Raw genomic sequence first — 17,495 nt, forward strand, 5'->3', positions numbered from 1 at the left:
ATTACGGACCCCCATCACCCAGGTCATGCCCTCTTCTCATTGTTACCATCAGGGAGGAGGTACAGGAGCCTGAAGACCCACACTCAACGATTCAGGAACAGCTTCTTCCCCTCTGCCATCCGATTTCTGAATGGACATTGAACCCATGAACACTACCTCACTACTGTTTTACTTCTGTTTTGCACTACTGACTTAATTTAACTGCTTAATATATATACAAGCTTATTCATGTTTTTTTACCCCACTACATGGTACCGCTGTCGCAAGGGCAACAAGTTCCACGACATATGCCGGCGATATTAAACCCGATTCGGATTCCGAGGGAAGGGTTAGATTGAACTTGGAGTAGGTTAAGAGGGCTGAATGGCCTTCACTGTACGGTTCTATTTTCTCTGACCAGCAATAGGCTCCCTTGTAACTCTGGGATGTGAGCTGGGAGAGCTGGGTGAGGATTCAGGGCGGAAATAGCTCTCTCAAGAAGGCACGCTGTTGAGGTAACCACAGGAGATCTTAAGACCAGGGCTCGGGGCACTGACTGAGAGAGGCACTCACCTTCAGCCACTTGAAGGGTTTAGGAGCAGAAGCAGAATCGAGAGCTTGAGAAGGTTCAGCGCGTCGCTTAAAGCCTCGAGCAAATTTCTACTGATGTCCCCGTGGAGAGCATTCTGGCTGGTCACATCCCCGGCTGGTACGGAGGGTGGGGGGGGGGCACTGCGCAGGATCGAGGGGGAGAGCAACGGAGGCTCGTAGCAAACAACAGGATCCTGCAGATGCTGGAAATTCAAGCAACGACACATCAAAGTTGCTGGTGAACGCAGCAGGCCAGGCAGCATCTGTAGGAAGAGGCGCAGGTCCGACGTTTCAGGCCGAGACCCCTTCGTCAGTAGCCTCAGCACCTCCATCACGGGCTGAATCCTCCCCACGGTCGAGGGCATCTCCAAAAGGTTGTGCGTCCATCATTACGGACCCCCATCACCCAGGGCGGTGCCCTCTTCCCATTGCCACCATCAGGGAGGAGGTACAGAGGCCTAAAGACGCACACTCAATGATTCAGGAACAGCTTCTTCCCCTCGGCCATCAGATTGCCCAACAGCCGTAACACTATCTCAGTATTTTGCCCACTCTTTGCAATACTTGTTTATTTTTTTTAACATACATTTCATAGCTTGAAGTAAATCTTTAGGTATTGCACTGTATGGCTGCCACAATAGGTGCAGGAGTAGGCCATTCGGCCCTTCGAGCCAGCCCCGCCATTCACTGTGATCATGGCTGATCATCCACAATCAGTATCCAGTTCCTGCCTTCCCCATATCCCTTCACTCCGCTATCTTTAAGAGCGCTATCCATCTCTTTCTTGAAAGCATCCAGAGAATTGGCCTCCACAGCCTTCTGGGGCAGAGCATTCCACATATCCACCACTCTCTGGGTGAAAAAGTTTTTCCTCAACTCCGTTCTAAATGGCCCACCCCTTATTCTCAAGACAACAAATTCCACGGTAGACACGAGGGATTCTGCGGACGCCGGGAAATCCAGAGCGACGCGCGCACAGCACCGGAGGAATTCGGCAGGTCAGGCGGCGTCGATGGAAATGAATAAAAAGTTGACATTTCGAGCAGAGACCCTTCATCAGGATAATTTTAAGGTGACTGGGGGAAAGTCAAAGGTGGGGGGAGGGGGAATGTCAGAGGTAGATTTTTTTTTTACACAGAGCACGGTGAGCGTTCGAACACGCTCCCGGGGTGGTGGTAGGGGCAGATACATTAGGGGAAATTCAGAGGGGATGGTAGAAAAATGGAGGGCCATGTGGGAGGGAAGGGTTAGTTTGATATGGGAGATGGTTGTGGCAATCCCTCACCCTGCATGTTGTTGGGCGTTGGGAGGGAGTCATAGCAGCTGGCGGCCGGGGCAGCCCACGGGTCACAGGGATGTGTGAACACACATACCCGCAAAGCTGGTCATGAGCTTCCAGCAACACACATCAGAGTTGCTGGTGAACGCAGCAGGCCAGGCAGCATCTCTAGGAAGAGGTACAGTCGATGTTTCAGGCCGAGATCCTTCGTTTAGTCCTGACGAAGGGTCTCGGCCTGAAATGTCGACTGTACCTCTTCCTAGAGATGCTGCCTGGCCTGCTGCATTCACCAGCAACTTTGATGTGTGTTGCTTGAATTCCCAGCATCTGCAGAATTCCTTGTGTTTGCGTCATTAATTTCCAGTAGGAGAGCGGGGCAAACACCCCTGCTGGTGTGGGACCTAAGGCTTCTGCACCTCCTGCATGATGGGAGAGGGCGGGAAGAGGACGTAGCCTCGATAGTGGGGTTTCTTTGATCATGGACTCTGTTCCTGTGGATCAGTGGTGAGGGGGCGGGGGGCTTTGCCTGTGACGGACTGGGCTGTACACACCACTTTCTGTAGACCTTCCCATTCCCGGGCATTGGTGTTTCCGAACAAGGCTGAGATGCAACCAGTCAGGATACTCTCCACTGTGCACCTGTAGAAGTTTGTCAACGTTTTGGACCACAGGCCAAGTCTGTACAAACTTCTAAGGAATAACAGGCACCATCATGGCTTCTTTGTGTTGGTACTTACACCCTGGACCCAGGTCAGAGCCTTCGATACGTTGAGTTTAACGCTACTGAGCCTCTCCACCTCTGAACCCCGAACTAGGACAGGCTCGTAGCACCCGAGCCCTTCTGCCTGCAGTTGAAAATCTCCCAGCCCGCTGAGTCCATCGCTGCTAACGAATTCATCGGGCACTGGTTGTACCCCCTCCCCTTGACACCCGGTTGAAAGGCGGGCCGCGGCTGGAACCCCTCCCAACCTCCGTCCCGCGCACGGAGCCCCTGGGCAGGCCCGGGTCGCAGCGGCCTGGCTGCTGAGGGCGGGCGGGCGGGCCTGAGACTCGGGCCAAGGCTCTGAGAAACCAAATCTTATCGACGAGGAACTGTCACAGTGGAAATGCCAAGCACTGCCTGTCTTTGCTTACGAGAGAGAGAGAGAGAGAGAGAGAGAGAGTCTCCTTGGAAACAAACCAACCCTGTCTGAAAGCCCAAGTTGCATTTATTGGCACCACTACACACACACACACACACACACACACACACACACACATCCAAGTGTGCACAGGTACAATGGAAAACTCACTTCAAACAGCATCAGAGACAAAGACCATCACAACACTCGCAAGATAACATTTTGCAGCTCTATAAAACCCTGGTCAGACCACACTTGGAGTATTGTGTTCAGTTCCGGTTGCCTCATTATAGGAAGGATGTGGAGGCTTTAGAGAGGGTACAGAGGAGATTTATCAGGGTGCTGCCTGGATTAGAGAGCGTGTCTGATGAGGAGAGGTTGAGCGAGCTGGGGCTTTTCTCTCTGGAGCGAAGGAGGATGAGAGGAGACTTGATAGAGCTGTACAAGATGATAAGAGGCACAGATCGAGTGGACAGCCAGAGACTTTTTCCCGGGGTGGAACTGGCTAATATAATTTTAAGGTGATTGGAGGAAAGTATGGGGAGGGGAATGTCAGAGCAAGGTTTTTTTTTCACACAGAGAGTGGTGAGTGTGTGAAACATGCAGGGGTGGCGGTGGAGGCCAATACATTCGAGATATTTAAGAAGCTCTCAGATAGGCTCAGGAATTGTAGAAAATATGTGGGAGGAAAGGGTTTGATTGACCTTGGAGTTGGTTAAAAGGTTAGCACAACATTGTGGGCCAAAAGGCCTGTACTGTTCTATGGGTTCAAAACACAGATTGCAAAGAGGGCATACGAGGGAAGTGTTGAAATTGGTCAGGATCTGATAACATTTCCCTCGGCAGATGCTGCCCGACCTGCTGGGTTATACTAGCACATTATAGAACAGTACAGGCCATTCAGCCCACAACTTTTCTCCTAGCCTTTTGTGTGTGCTGCTGTAGATGTGATCTAGGTCACAGTTGCAATTGCCCAGGGGAGGGGTTTAGAGAAGGTGAAAGAGAGATTGAATTGAGGTGTTTGAAAGCTCGGTGGGGGGGGCTTTAATGGAGTGGTTGAAGGGTAAATTGATTCTGGGTGGGGGCAGGGGGAGCAGCGGGAGAAGACGGGAAGGTGGGGGGATTGACAGGGAAAGGGAATGTCTTCCCACAGCAAGTTGGGATCAGGACGGTGTCCCCAGGAGCAGAGATTTCCCAGAAGAGGGGTGAAAATTGGCGAGCGACGGTGGGAGGGGTGGGAAGCAAGGTGCTGAGGGGAGGGGGGCTCTTTCCATGAGCTGAGGGGAGGCCCCGGGGGGCCGAGGAGTCCTCCTCTTGCCTTTCTCTCTCGACACCTTCACCTTCACACACACAAACACGCCGAGCTGAGTCAAAGTTTATGGCTCCGACCCGGGCTGCAGGCTGCCATTCTTGTTCATTGCCCGGCGATGGCAGGGGTTGTTCCCCGGCCCGTCTCCCCACCTCGCCCTCCCTGGGCAACCCTCATGCAGACAGCCTGAGGCCTGGGGAAGTGCCACCGAAGCTGGATTTACACACACCAACCTCCCCCCGCCCCCAGCCTCCACCTTTAGAGCAGTTGGGACCAGGACTCCAGAGTCTAACTCAGTAGTTCCCTCCACAGCCTCAACGAAATCAAGTCTGCGTATTTCCTATTGAAGTTCTCAGATTAACAAGGTGACAAATACGAATAGAGAGAGTCTCCCTCTTCTCCTCTCCCTCTCCCTCCCTCGGTCAAGGGCTGGAGGTATTTTTGAGCACCTCAGCCTTTTCCCAGCCCAGAATCAAACTGCACACAGCCTCCCGGGAGGCTACCAGCCTCAAGTTCCCCCGAATACCAAACACCCACGGCCCCCTACCTCAAGACTCACTGGTGGAAAGCATCTCTCCCTCTCCCCCTCTTGGGTGAAGCCCCCAGAGGTGTGTGTGTGTTTTTTTCCCTTCCCAGCCACCTCGACCGACTCACCGGTCCGGGATTGAACCTGCGTTCCTGCTGCAAGCAGCCTGCTGGAGGCCGCCCCTGGAAGAACTGCTTCTCCGAGCAATCGAGCGCATCAGCTTAAAGCATCGTCACCTTTAACAGCAACCCCCCCCCCCACTTACGTCACTTAGACACCCTCCCCCTGCCTCCAGCTCCTGTACCTGGTACGTACAAAGTAGGTGGGGTCTCATCGCTCAACTGTAAACCAAATTCACACCACCAGTTATTTCTTCGAGCGTCATAAACCCCTAGGCCGTGCCAGTCTTCACAATGCATCACGCAGAAGGCCATTCGATCCATTGTTCTCATCACCCCACGACCCCCACCCCGGAATATACTCCTCCTGTTCTCCCGCTTTATTAGGTTTTCCTTATCTGTGGAATCAAAGATCTCTCCTATCTGTTGAAATCCCCTCCAGACAGCGAAAAGAAACTGTACCAGCTACCCCCGGCTTCCCTGCTCGTTCGCTGAAAGATTTTTTAACGAGGCAGATGAATCATTACTGTACTCACTTGGTGAGGAAGGTGGAGGGGGGGAGGGGGGGTTGTTGGTGCCTCCAGCCAGTGTCTTTCGTCTCGGTGTTTGCTGTGCCTTCACGACGCCGGGCAGCCACAGTGCGAACTCTGCTTGGGAGGATGGCTCTTCTGGCAGGCCCAACCTCACACCAGCCCCACTGTCGAGTTCGCTCTGACCAGCCAATGGGATATAGGCTTCCCCTCCCCTCTGCACCTCAGCTCTCGTTTTGTTTCGCCCGCCTGCCCTCCCTCCCTCCCCAAACCTGACTGCCTTTCTCTCCTCCCCTCCCTCTAGCCCATCTCCCTCTCTCTCCATCCCTCTCCCTTCCTTTCTCTCTCCTCTTCCTCTTCTTTTACCTCTCTGCTCTCTGTCACCTTTCTTCTGTCCTCTTTCATTTCTGCTCTCTGCCTCCCGCACTCCCACACTCCCTCTTTCCCCCCTCTCTCTTCCCCCTTTCTCACTCTCTCCTTTCCACCCTCACCATTTCTCCCTCTCCATGCTCATTCTCCCTCAGTCTACCCTTCCCTCCCTCCCTCTCCCCCTCTCCTCTCCAATTTGCCCGCAAGTTTGAAGCCTCCACCCGGCTCCACAAGGAACAGTGGGTCCTGTAGCTTCCAAACTGTGCCAGGATGGTTGGGGGCTTCTCTAGCAACTAGGCCTCCGAGCCAGACTCTCTCTCTCTCTCTCACACACACTCTCTCTCTCTCTCTCTCTCTCTCTCTCTTTCTTTCTCTCTCCCTCTCATTTTTTCTGTCACGATCTCTCTTTCCCACTCTCCTCTCTCCTCTCACTCTCTCTCTCTCTCTTTCTCACTCTCTCCCTCTCATTTTCTCTTCCTCAATCTCTCCTTCCCCCCTCTCCTCCTTTCACTCTCCCCTTTTGTTCTCCCTTACCCTTCCCTCCCTCTCTCCACTCTTTCCCGACGCGCTTCGATCTCCCTCCCTCGGCGGTCCCTGTGCCTGGCCACACGTTTACCTCAGAAAGCCATCGTCCCACATTCCCCGTAACAGCAGCTGCACTCAATGCCTCTGTGCAACCCCCCTCCCTGTACAGCTCCCATCACTCGGTGCTGGTGCTACTCGATCAGAATCTCTTTGGTGGATAACAAGTGGGCAGATTAAATCAGGGGAAAATCCCCAGCCAGACTGACTACATTTTCCTGCCTGGTATTTTAGAAACCACAATGAAAATTTTCTCCAGTTTGCCAGCAAGACTGAAACCCTCACCTGGCTCCCCGAAGAGCAGTGGGTCCCGTGGCTTCCAGACCGTGCCAGGATGGTCGACAGCTTCTCTCACAGCTAGGCCTCCGACCCAATGACTTTCCCTCTCCTGTCGCTCTCTCCCCCACTCATTTTCATTTTCTCTTCTCTCTCTGTCCCTCTCTCTCTTCTCTCCTTCTCTCGTGATCTCTATTCCTCTCACTCGCTCAATCTCTCCCCTCACCCTTTCTTTCTCTCTCTCTATCTCTTGATTTCTCTGTCTTTCTGACCCCCTCGCTTTCCCTATCTCTCTCGGTGTCTCTCTCCTCTCTTTCTCTCTCTCTCATTCTCTCCCTCGCTCTCTCTCTCTTCCCCTTCCCCCCTCTGTCTCTCCTCTTTCTCATTCTCTCATTCCCCCCATGTCTCTCTCCTCTCTCTTTCTCTCTCTCTCATTCTCTCCCCGCCCTCTCTCTCTTCCCCCTTCCCCGTCTCTCCTCTTTCTCATTCTCTCCCCCACCCTCTCTCTCTTCCCCTTCCCCTCTCTCCTCTCTCTCTCTCATTCTCTCCTTCCCCCTCTCTATCTTTCCCCTTCTCTCTCTCTTTCCTCTCTCTCCCTCGCTCACTCCCTCCTCCTTCCCCACTTCTGTGTAATATACCTGCTGCCTGTCCCCTCCTTCTCTTCCAAACCCCTGCCCAAAACCCTGCCATCTCTCTCCCTAACCTTCCCCTTCTGGAACCTTCCTCGGGGGGTGGGGGGGGGAGCAGGCCTTACCCTCACGGGAGTTCAAGCCAAGGTCCAGTTTATGGTTGTGTGCGGTGAGGCACGGGGACAATGAACGGCTTGCCCGCGGTGACAACATGGGAACGTCGCCCATACAGCTGTACAGTACCCTCTGAGAGGACCACGACCTCGTCGTGGGGGTTTGGAGGCTCGCGTGCCTCGATGACCCGGAGGGCTACGTTGGCTGGAGTCAGGGTTTTGTGCTTTGGCTCTTGGTAGGGTCACCCATGCCAAGCAGGTCAAAGGGCAAAGGTCAGACTGAGAGTGGTCCACCAGTCCTCCAGGTTCAGGGCTAACAACCCTGACCGGTCAAACAAAACTGTTACGGGAACAACAATGAAGAGTCCTTCTACACCTGAGTGAGACGGTATTCCTGAGTCTCCACCCGGGACTTGCGTGACTGACAGTAGTGAAAACGACAGGAAGCTACTGGCACGATGAGCACCACCATAGACGGAGGACCTTCACTGCTGCCCCAAACGCCAGCGGCGTAACAGGCAGCAAGCAAGTAAGTAGCTGTAGACTACGAGAACAGGCCCTTCGGCCCATTGCTTGCCAGACTAGTTAAATTCATCAGTTGACCGACTAATCCTTCCTGCCATATCCCTCCACTCCATAAGACCATAAGACATATATGGGCACAATCAGGCCATTCAGCCCATCAAGTCTGCTCTGCCATTCCATCATGACTGATTTACTATCCCTCTCAACCCCATCCTCCTGCCTTCTCCCCATAACCTTTGACACCCTGACTAATCAAGTCAACCCTGGCTTTAAATACACCCAGTGACTTGGTCTCCATGGCCATCGGTAGCAACGAATTCCACAGCTTCCCCACCCTCAGGATGAAGAAATTTCTCCTCATCTCTGTTCTAAAGAGGCGCCCTTTTATTCTGGAGCTGTGCCCTTTGGCCTGAGACTCCCCACCAGTAGGAAGCATCGTACACATTCACTTGTCTATAAAGGTTTCTTAAACACCTCTATCATATCTGCCTCCCCCTCCACCCCATTCCGGGCACTGACCGCTCCCCGTGCAAGAAAACTTGCCCCAAACATCTCCTTTGATCCTGCCCGCTCCCTCCTTGGACTCCTGCCCTCTGGTTTCAGACTTCCAGGAGACAGACACACGCAGAACGTGAAGATACGGTGGCATGCAAAAGTCTGGGCACCCCGGTCAAAATTTCTGTTACTGTGAATAGCTAAGTGAGTAGAAGATGAACTGATCTCCGAAAATCATAAAGTTAAAGATGAAACATTCTTTTCAACATCTTAAGCAAGATTAGTGTATTATTTTTGTTTTGTACCATTTTAGAGTGAAAGAAAGGAAAGGAGCACCATGCAAATGTTTGGGTACCCCAAGAGATTTGAACTCTCGGATAACTTTTACCAAGGTTTCAGACCTTAATTAGCTTGTTAGGGCTACGGCTTGTTCACAGTCATCATTAGGAAAGGTCAGGTGATGCAAATTTCAAAGCTTTATAAATACCCTGACTCCTCAAGCCTTGTCCCAACAATCAGCAGCCATGGGCTCCTCTAAGCAGCTGCCTAGCACTCTGAAAGTTAAAATAAATGATGCCCACAAAGCAGGAGAAGGCTATAAGAAGATAGCAAAGCGTTTTCAGGCAGCCGTTTCCTCAGTTCGTAATGTAATTAAGAAATGGCAGTTAACAGGAACGGTGGAGGTCAAGTTGAGGTCTGGAAGACCAAGAAAACGTTCCGAGAGAACTGCTCATAGAATTGATAGAAAGGCAAATCAAGAGCCCCGTTTGACTGCAAAAGACCTTCAGGAAGATTTAGCAGACTCTGAAGCAGTGGTGCACTGTTCTACTGTGCAGCGACACCTGCACAAATATGACCTTCATGGAAGAGTCATCAGAAGAAAACTTTTCCTGCGTCCTCACCACAAAATTCAGCATCAGAAGTTTGCAAAGGAACACCTAAACAAGCCTGATGCATTTTGGAAACAAGTCCTGTGGACTGATGAAATTAAAATAGAACTTCTTGGCCGCAATGAGCAAAGGTATACTTGGAGAAAAAAGGGTGCAGAATTTCATGAAAAGAACCCCTCTCCAACTGTTAAGCACGGGGGTGGATCAATCATGCTTTGGACTTGTGTTGCAGCCAGTGGCACGGGGAACATTTCACTGGTAGAGGGAAGAATGAATTCAATTAAATACCAGCAAATTCTGGAAACAAACATCACACCGTCTGTAAAAAAGCTGAAGATGAAAAGAGGGTGGCTTCTAGCACAGGATAACGAACCTAAACACACCTCAAAATCCACAATGGACTACCTCTAGAGGCACAAGCTGAAGGTTTTGCCGTGGCCCTCACTGTCCCCCGACCTAAACATCATCGAGAATCTGTGGATAGACCTCAAAAGAGCAGTGCATGCAAGACGGCCCAAGAATCTCACAGAAACTAGAAGCCGTTTGCAAGGAAGAATGGGCAAAAATCCCCCAAACAAGAATTGAAAGACTCTTGGCTGGCTACAGAAAGCGTTTACAAGCTGTGATACTTGCCAAAGGGGGTGTTAGTAAGTATTGACCGTGCAGGGTGCCCAAACTTTTGTTTTGGGCCCTTTTCCATTTTTGTTATTTTGAAACTGTAAAAGATGGAAATTAAAAAAAAGGTTTCTTGTTTAAAATATTAAAGAAATGTGTCATCTTTAACTTTACACCTTTTGGAAATCAGTTCATCTTTTGCTCGCTTAGCTATTCACAGTAACAGAAATATTGACCAGGGGTGCCCAAACTTTTGCATGCCACCGTACATAAATTTAAGACCATAAGATATAGGAGCAGAATTAGGCCATTAGGCCATCAAGTCTGCTCTGTCATTTCATCATGGCTGACCCAATTTTCCCTCTCAGCCCCCAATCTCCTGCCTTCTCCCCAAATCCCTTCATGCCCTGACCAAGAATCTATCACCTTTTCCTTGAGCATGAAGATTTTGCCTCCATAGCCGCCTGTGCAATGAATTCCACAGACTCTCCACCCTCTGGCTAAAGAAATTCCTCCCTCATCACCATTCTAAAAGGACGTCCCTCTATTCTGAGGTTGTTTCCCCTGGTCCTAGACTCTCCCACCATGGGAAACATCTTCTCCACATCCACTCTATCGAGACCTTTCACATTCGATAGGTTTCAATGAGGTCGCCCTTCGTTCTTCTGAATTCTGGTGAGTACAGGCCCAGAGCCATCAAACGCTCCTCACAGGACAAGCCTTTCAATGCTGGAATCATTTTGTGAACCTCCTTTGAACCCTCTCCAGTTTCATCACGTCCCTTACTAAGATAAGAGGCCCAAAACTGCTCACAATATACTCCAAGTGAGGCCTCACTGGTGCTTTACAAAGTCTCAACATTACATCCTTGCTTTAATGTTCCGGTTCTCTCGAAATGAATGCTAAAATCACAGTTGTCTTCCTCACCACCGACTCAATGAACCTTTAGGGAATCCTACACGAGGGCTCCTGCCCCCAGTCCTCGGGAGTCCAAGACAAAATTACCCAGAACGTCTCTTCCGATCGGCCCCCACCCTGCCCTCTGGTATCGGATATTCAGAGACAGACAGCAAGCAGATCTGGCCCCTTTTAACCAGACAGTGAAGGGGAAAGACTGGGCAAGAAAGGGCAGGGGGTTCCTGGGAAATAAAACAGCACAGGATCTGGCCCTTCGGCGCAGGTCAGCCTGAAACATCGACCGTTTGCTCTTTCCCGTAGACCGTTGCCTGGCCAGCCGAGTCCCTCCAGCATTTTGTGCGAGCTGGTTTGTAAAAAAAACACTTGGCCTGTAATGTGTATTTAATATTTCAGTAATATTTGAATATTTTTGTGTGTGTGTGTATATATATACTGCTTGATTAAACATTCTTGCTGGTTTAAATAATCAATTACGGGTTATATGTAAAAATATGTTGATTTCATCCGCCACCACACTTCCACACAATATGTAGGTGTCTGACTAAGAGTGAGCACGAACTACACCCGTAATTTCAGAGTCCTGTGAATTTCTTTGAATTAGCTGAGACTTTGAAAACTTCCTTTCAATTCATGCCCTCTCACCTTCAATGCCTGCCCTCTGGTATTAGACATTTCAAGAGCTGGGAAACAGACACTCCCTGTCTACGCTATCAGCGCCTAGATCCCTATCAGATCCCCCCTCAGCCCCCGACACTCCAGAGAAAACGAGTTTGCCCGGCCTCTCGTGATAGCACGTGCCCTCTAAACCAGGCAGCATCCTGGTGAACCTCTCCTGCACCCTCTCCAAAAGCCCCGACACCCTTCCTAGAGTGGGTGACCAGAAGAGTACGCAATACTCCAGATGCGGCCTAACCAGAGTTTTACCAAGCTGCAACATGACCTTTGAACTCAGTGCCTTGACCGATAGAGGCAAGTGTGCCTCGTGCCATCTCAACCTGTGTAGCCACTCTCCTCCCTCTAGCCCTTCTCCCAGGCCTCTGACCACCACCTGCCACCCCCCCCCCCAACCCCAGGCCTTCAGGGCATTGCTGAGAGCCTCAGCTGTGGTTACCTCTCCAAAGGGAGAAGGAACATTCATTCGGGGCTCTCATGTCTCAGGCAGATTCTCTAGAAGATTCTGTCCACGTCTGCCCCAACTCTTGGTTGTCCCTCTCCCCCCCCCCACCTTTTAGAGCCCTAGTGCACAGAAGCAGGCCATTTGGCCCAGCTGGGCCCTGCTAGCCAAGATTTCTGACCAAGCTAGTCCTCATCGCGAGCGTTTGAACCACGTCTCCCTTGGCGGCACAGAACACAGACGCTACTTCGCAGCGCCAGTGATTGCGGTTCAAATCCCGCCGCTGCCTGTAAGGAGTTTGTACGTTCTCCCCCCGACCGCGTGGGTTTCCTCCAGGTGCTCTGGTTTCCTCCCCCAGTCCAAAGACGTGCCAGTTAAGGTTCCCACTCCCTTTCTGACATGACGGTCCTTGGCCTCCTCTCATGCCAGGATGAGGCCACCCTTAGGGTTAGAGGAGCAACACCTTATATTCCATCTGGATTGCCTCCAACCTGATGACATGAACATCGATTTCTCCTTCTGATTAAAAACAAAAACTCCCTCTCCCTCCCCTCTTCTGTTCTCCACTCTGGCCTTTTACCTCTTCTTATCGGCCTGGGCCCCCTCCTCCTTCCCTTTCTCCTATGATCCACTTTCCTCTCCAATTGGATTCCTTCCTCTCCAGCCTTTGACCTTTCCCACCCACCTATCACCTTTTAACCATCCTCCTCCTCCTCCTAACACCCCCCCCAACTTTTTATCCTGGCATCCTCCCCCCTACCCTTTCCAGCCCCGATGGTTCAGAACATCGACTATCTACTCATTTCCGTAGAGGCTGTCTGGCCTGCTGAGTTCCTCCAGCATTGTTTTTTGGGCCTGTTGCTCTGGCTAGGGTCAGCGAGTTGTGGGCGTGCTACATTGGCGCCGGGGAGCTTGGCGACATTTGCGGGCTGGCCCCCAGCGTAATCCTCAGACTGTGCCGGTCATCGGCGCAAAACGACGCATTTTCACGGTGTGGTTCGGTGTGCACGTGATAAATAAGTCTTATCTTAACTTAACGCAACGTCATTTAATTTAGTGAATCTATCGGTGATCCCAAGAACTCTCTGTACATCGGTGCTTTCATGATCTTGCCTACTTGCCATGTACTTCGGAAGCAAGTCCTGGGCAGCCACACGGGATGGTCACAGAGTTCCCTTGCCATTACAAGAAACCGCAATTCGAACAATTCATAAAGATAAGAAAAAAAGAACGTAAAGATTTTTACTCCCTCACGTGAGAGACGGACGTAAGAAATAAAGTTCTTAAAAAAAAAGTCTTTTTAAGTGTGATGTGGTTACAGTGTTGCTACACCTAGGTAGTAATTCAAAGTTCAAAGTACACATTATCAAAGAGTGTATAATTTATATAATCTTGAGATTCATCTGCTTACAGACAGCCACAAAACAAGACACCCCGAAGAACCCAGTAAAAAACAAGGACAAGAACAACAAGCCCCCCAATGCGGAGAGAGGGAGAGAGAGGGAGAGAGAATGAGAGAGAAAGAGAGAGAGAAACATACACAAATCGTGCAAAAAAAAAGCAAACAGCAGCGTTCAGAACGGGAGTGAGTCCATGGACTCGAAGCCTGGAGTGGCCTCAGCCTCTCTTTACCACACAGCGAAGCAAAATGGAGCCCACAGGCATGAAGCCCAGAGCAGGCCCCAAAGCCTCAGCCTCGGTTTGTCACACACAGACATCCCACCTCCCCCGGGGGTTCCGGGAGTCTCCGCATATCGATAGCGGCTCCCTGGTGCCTGCAAATTATATACAATATCCCGGAAATCGATTTTTTTAGAGAGGGAGAGGGGAAAAAAAGACAGAAAGAAAGAAAATGAATGAATCCTGCTTGATCTCTCTTTGTGCTAAGTGGACCTATCAGTCTTCTCTGTGGGCGGGCTTTACAGTCGACCTCTCTCTCTCTTCCATAGTCCATCAGTTCAGTTCCTGCTGTCTGTAATGACGCTGAAACCATCCAGACAACTGTCGGTGATTAAGTACAAAAGCCTGGCGAAGGAATTCCCAAGGCTGTTGGTGACAACCTGACTACGTGAGGCTGTCCTACGTGAGGGTGCGTTGGGGATTAGAGCGGGGTTTAAATTAGAACGAAATTCCAAAACAGTCCGCTAAGACATCTTTAAAAACACGCTCGCAGCAAACAAATTCTTCGGGGTTTTTTTTCCTGAAACACTTCCACTTACAGGTACATCGAAGCCCGCGATGGGCTGGGTTTAAGCTCAGCCGTTCTCAGAAGAAAAACCGATCTTAATAAATACCCGGCCCCCACCGAGGTCTCGTCATTAGGACAGCGAACTGTTTACCTGTGCTGTGCACTTTATATGCATTTTGAATTCCACTTTATTAAATAATATGGTAATATATTGTTTTATGTGGTGTGCGTGATATATGTATTGTGGCTACACCGTGGTCCGGATGGAGGTTGTTTCGTTTGTGGAGAATCAGCCAGATGACAATAAACTTGAAGTTGAAGATACAGAACTTCTAAATCACTGATTTAAAATCCCCCATTTCAATGTAAAAAAAGTAAGTTCTGATCCCGACTATTGCAGGCTCTGTGTGTGCGTGCGTGTGTGTGTGTGTGAGACTACGGACGTATATTGCAATCGGACCTTGTCCGAATGGACGTTAAGCGGCGCACACCTGCATTAAGGATACACCTTATGCTTTTATGTCCTTTAGGGGACCGCAGCATATTAGGGAGGCTAAGCGCAGGGAAGGCTGCTCAAGTATTTCACAGATCTTTTCAGCAGAAAACCAAAGTCTGACAGAGAAGGTCACTAGAGCTGAGGTGTACTTTACATCTTTCATCGTTGAGTATAACCTGCCATTCCAGGTGTGTAAGCACACAGGCAAGCTATTCAGGAAGATGTTTCCTGATTCAGAAATAGCAAAAAACTATGCCTGCTGATCAACCAAGACGGCAGCTATTGTGAACATGGCACATTAAGACAGAATTCAGAAGTCAGCTGTCCCACAAAAGACTTGTGAATCTGATGTCTTGCAAAATTAACAAATTTATTGACACAGACTGCTATGAGTTGAGACTTCCGGTTGAGACCTCCATGAAATGATGTTGAGACCTCCCTGAAATGAGTTTTTGCAGGGTGGGATGTCTACACACAGCAGACAAAAATGGAGCCCGCAGGCACGAAGCCCAGAGAAGGCCCGCAGCCTCAGCCTCAGTTTACCACACAGCAGACAAAAATGGAGCCCGCAGGCATGAAGCCCAGAGAAGGCCCGCAGCCTCAGCCTCAGTTTACCACACAGCGGAGCAAAAACGGAGCCCACAGGCACAAAGCCCAGAGAAGGCCCGCAGCCTCAGCCTCAGTTTACCACACAGCAGACAAAAACGGAGCCCGGAGCAGGCACGAAGCCCCAGCCTCAGTTTGTTATGCATGCTTTTTTTTGCTGGGGGTGGGGGTCGTTGCCTTGCTGCTGCTTGTGCGTGGGAGAGGGAGGTGGTGGGGGGGGCATCTTTTGGGTCCTAGCGTCTTAACTGTCATTCATTCTTTGGGGCACTCCCCTGTTTTGGTGGATGTCTGCAAAGGAAAAGAATTTCAGGATGTATATTGTACACATTTCTCTGACATTAAATGCACCTACTGAAATCATTGGGGAGCTCGTGGCCCAGATTAGGGTTATGCCGGTAGGTTCAAGAACCCAGTGGCCAACGGTGCGCCTAATAAAGAGGCCACTGTCTTAATCGCTGTTAAACCACTCGTCGATAATCACCCTGGTAACAGGAGAGTGTGCTGGTTATTCGAGGCGGGTGAGCTGGAGTAAACTGTGACATTGAAACCGCGAGCTGTTGGCCTCCGCTCTCGCCCCCCGTCAGTGAGAGAGAGAGAGAGAGATAGAGGCAAGGCGCTCGTGGTATGTCGAAGTGTCAGGTGAACAATGGATTTTGTTGGACTGCAGATCACAGTCTCTCTTGGGGGGATTTTACTTGCTTGGGGGGTAGCGTTGGTGGGCACTGATGCTTCCTGCTGGAATAAGCTGGGGGGGGTGGTGGGTTTGATACTTCGCTGATGCTTGTGTGTGGGAGAGTGGGGGGGGCTTTGGGGTTCTAATGTTTTTCTGTCATTCATTCTTTGAGTCTTTTCTCCTGTTTCATGGGTGTCTGTGAAGAGCAAGAATTTCAGGTCGTGTACTGTATACATTCTCTGATACTAAATGAAACTACTGAACTTTTGGACAATCTCTCATGGCAACGGATTTTGTTCTAACTGTGGACTTTCGTGTACAGCCAACGTCGCTTTGCTATACTTTCCTTCTGAATGTTGTGTATCTGGCCCTCTGTGCTGGTGAAGGTGTTGCAAATAAGTTTTTCAAAGCACCTGTGCCCACGTAGGACTTGTGCAGATGTCGACTGGTGCGGAACAGAGAAAAACACAGCACAGGAGATACAGAAGCCTGAAGACACGCACTTAACAATTCAGGAGCACCTGGAAGAGGTGTGCCTACGTTTGCTGATGATACTAAAGTGAGTGGATAAGCAAGTTGCGCAGAGGATACGGAGAGTCTGCAGAGAGATATAGATAGGTTAAGTGAAAGGGCAAGGGTCTGGCAGATAGAGTACAATGTTGGGAAATGTGAGGTCATCCACTTTGGAAGGGAAGTGTAAACAGATTATTATTTAAATGGGAGAAGATCACAGCGTGCTGCTCTGCAGAGGGGTTTGTGCATGAATGGCAAATGGTTGGTTTGCAGGTGCAGCAGGCAAATGGGATGTTGGCCTTCATTGCCAGAGGGATTGAACTTAAGAGCAGGGAGGTTATGCTGCAACTGTACAGGGTACTAGTGCAGCCGCACCTGGAGTACTGTGTGCAGTTCTGCTCTCCATACTTGAGGAAGGATATGCTGACTTTGGAGACGGTGCAGAGGAGGTTCACCAGGTTGATTCCAGAGATGAGGGGGTTAGACTACGAGGAGAGATTGAGTCACCTGGGACTGTACACATTGGAATTCAGAAGGATGAGAGAGGATCTTATGGAAACATATATAATTATGAAAGGGATAGATAAGACAGAGGCAGGAAAGTTGCTTCCACTGGTAGGTGAGACTAGAACTAGGGGACAAAGCCTCATGATTCGGGGGAGTAGATTTAGGACGGAGATGAGGAGGAACTGCTTTTCCCAGAAGGTGAAATTCTCTGTCCAATGAAGCAGTGGAGGCTACATCAGTAAATATATTTAAGAGAAGGTTGGATAGATTTTTTCATAGTAGGGGAATTAAGGGTTATGGGGAAAAGCCAGGTAGGTGGAGATGAGTCCATGGTCAGATCAGCCATGATCTTATTGAATGGCAGGGCAGGCTCGACGGGCCAGATAGCCGACTCACAGAAACATAGAAAATAGGTGCAGGAGTAGGCCATTCACCCCTTCGAGCCTGCACCGCCATTCAGTATGATCATGGCTGATCATCCAACTCAGAACCCTGTACCTGCCTTCCCTCCATACCCCCGATCCCTTTAGCC

General features: G+C 50.3%; 1 protein-coding gene across 3 annotated transcripts in view; it reads right to left on the reverse strand.

Moving 5' to 3' along the window:
• The window catches only part of LOC140188938 (transcriptional-regulating factor 1-like), a 170,410-nt gene that overhangs the window by 80,137 nt on the left and 72,778 nt on the right, over window positions 1-17,495 (reverse strand). Inside the window, exon 1 of one of the 3 annotated variants that reach the window (XM_072245592.1) lies at window positions 4,934-4,972. The exons of the other annotated variants lie outside the window; for them this stretch is intronic. The gene's annotated coding sequence lies outside the window, so the exon portion shown is untranslated. Of the gene's footprint in view, window positions 1-4,933; window positions 4,973-17,495 lie in introns of those variants that run through there. 3 annotated transcript variants of the gene reach the window in all.

The sequence above is a fragment of the Mobula birostris genome, chromosome 28, assembly GCF_030028105.1.
Source record: "Mobula birostris isolate sMobBir1 chromosome 28, sMobBir1.hap1, whole genome shotgun sequence".
Taxonomy (NCBI): Eukaryota; Metazoa; Chordata; class Chondrichthyes; order Myliobatiformes; family Myliobatidae; genus Mobula; species Mobula birostris.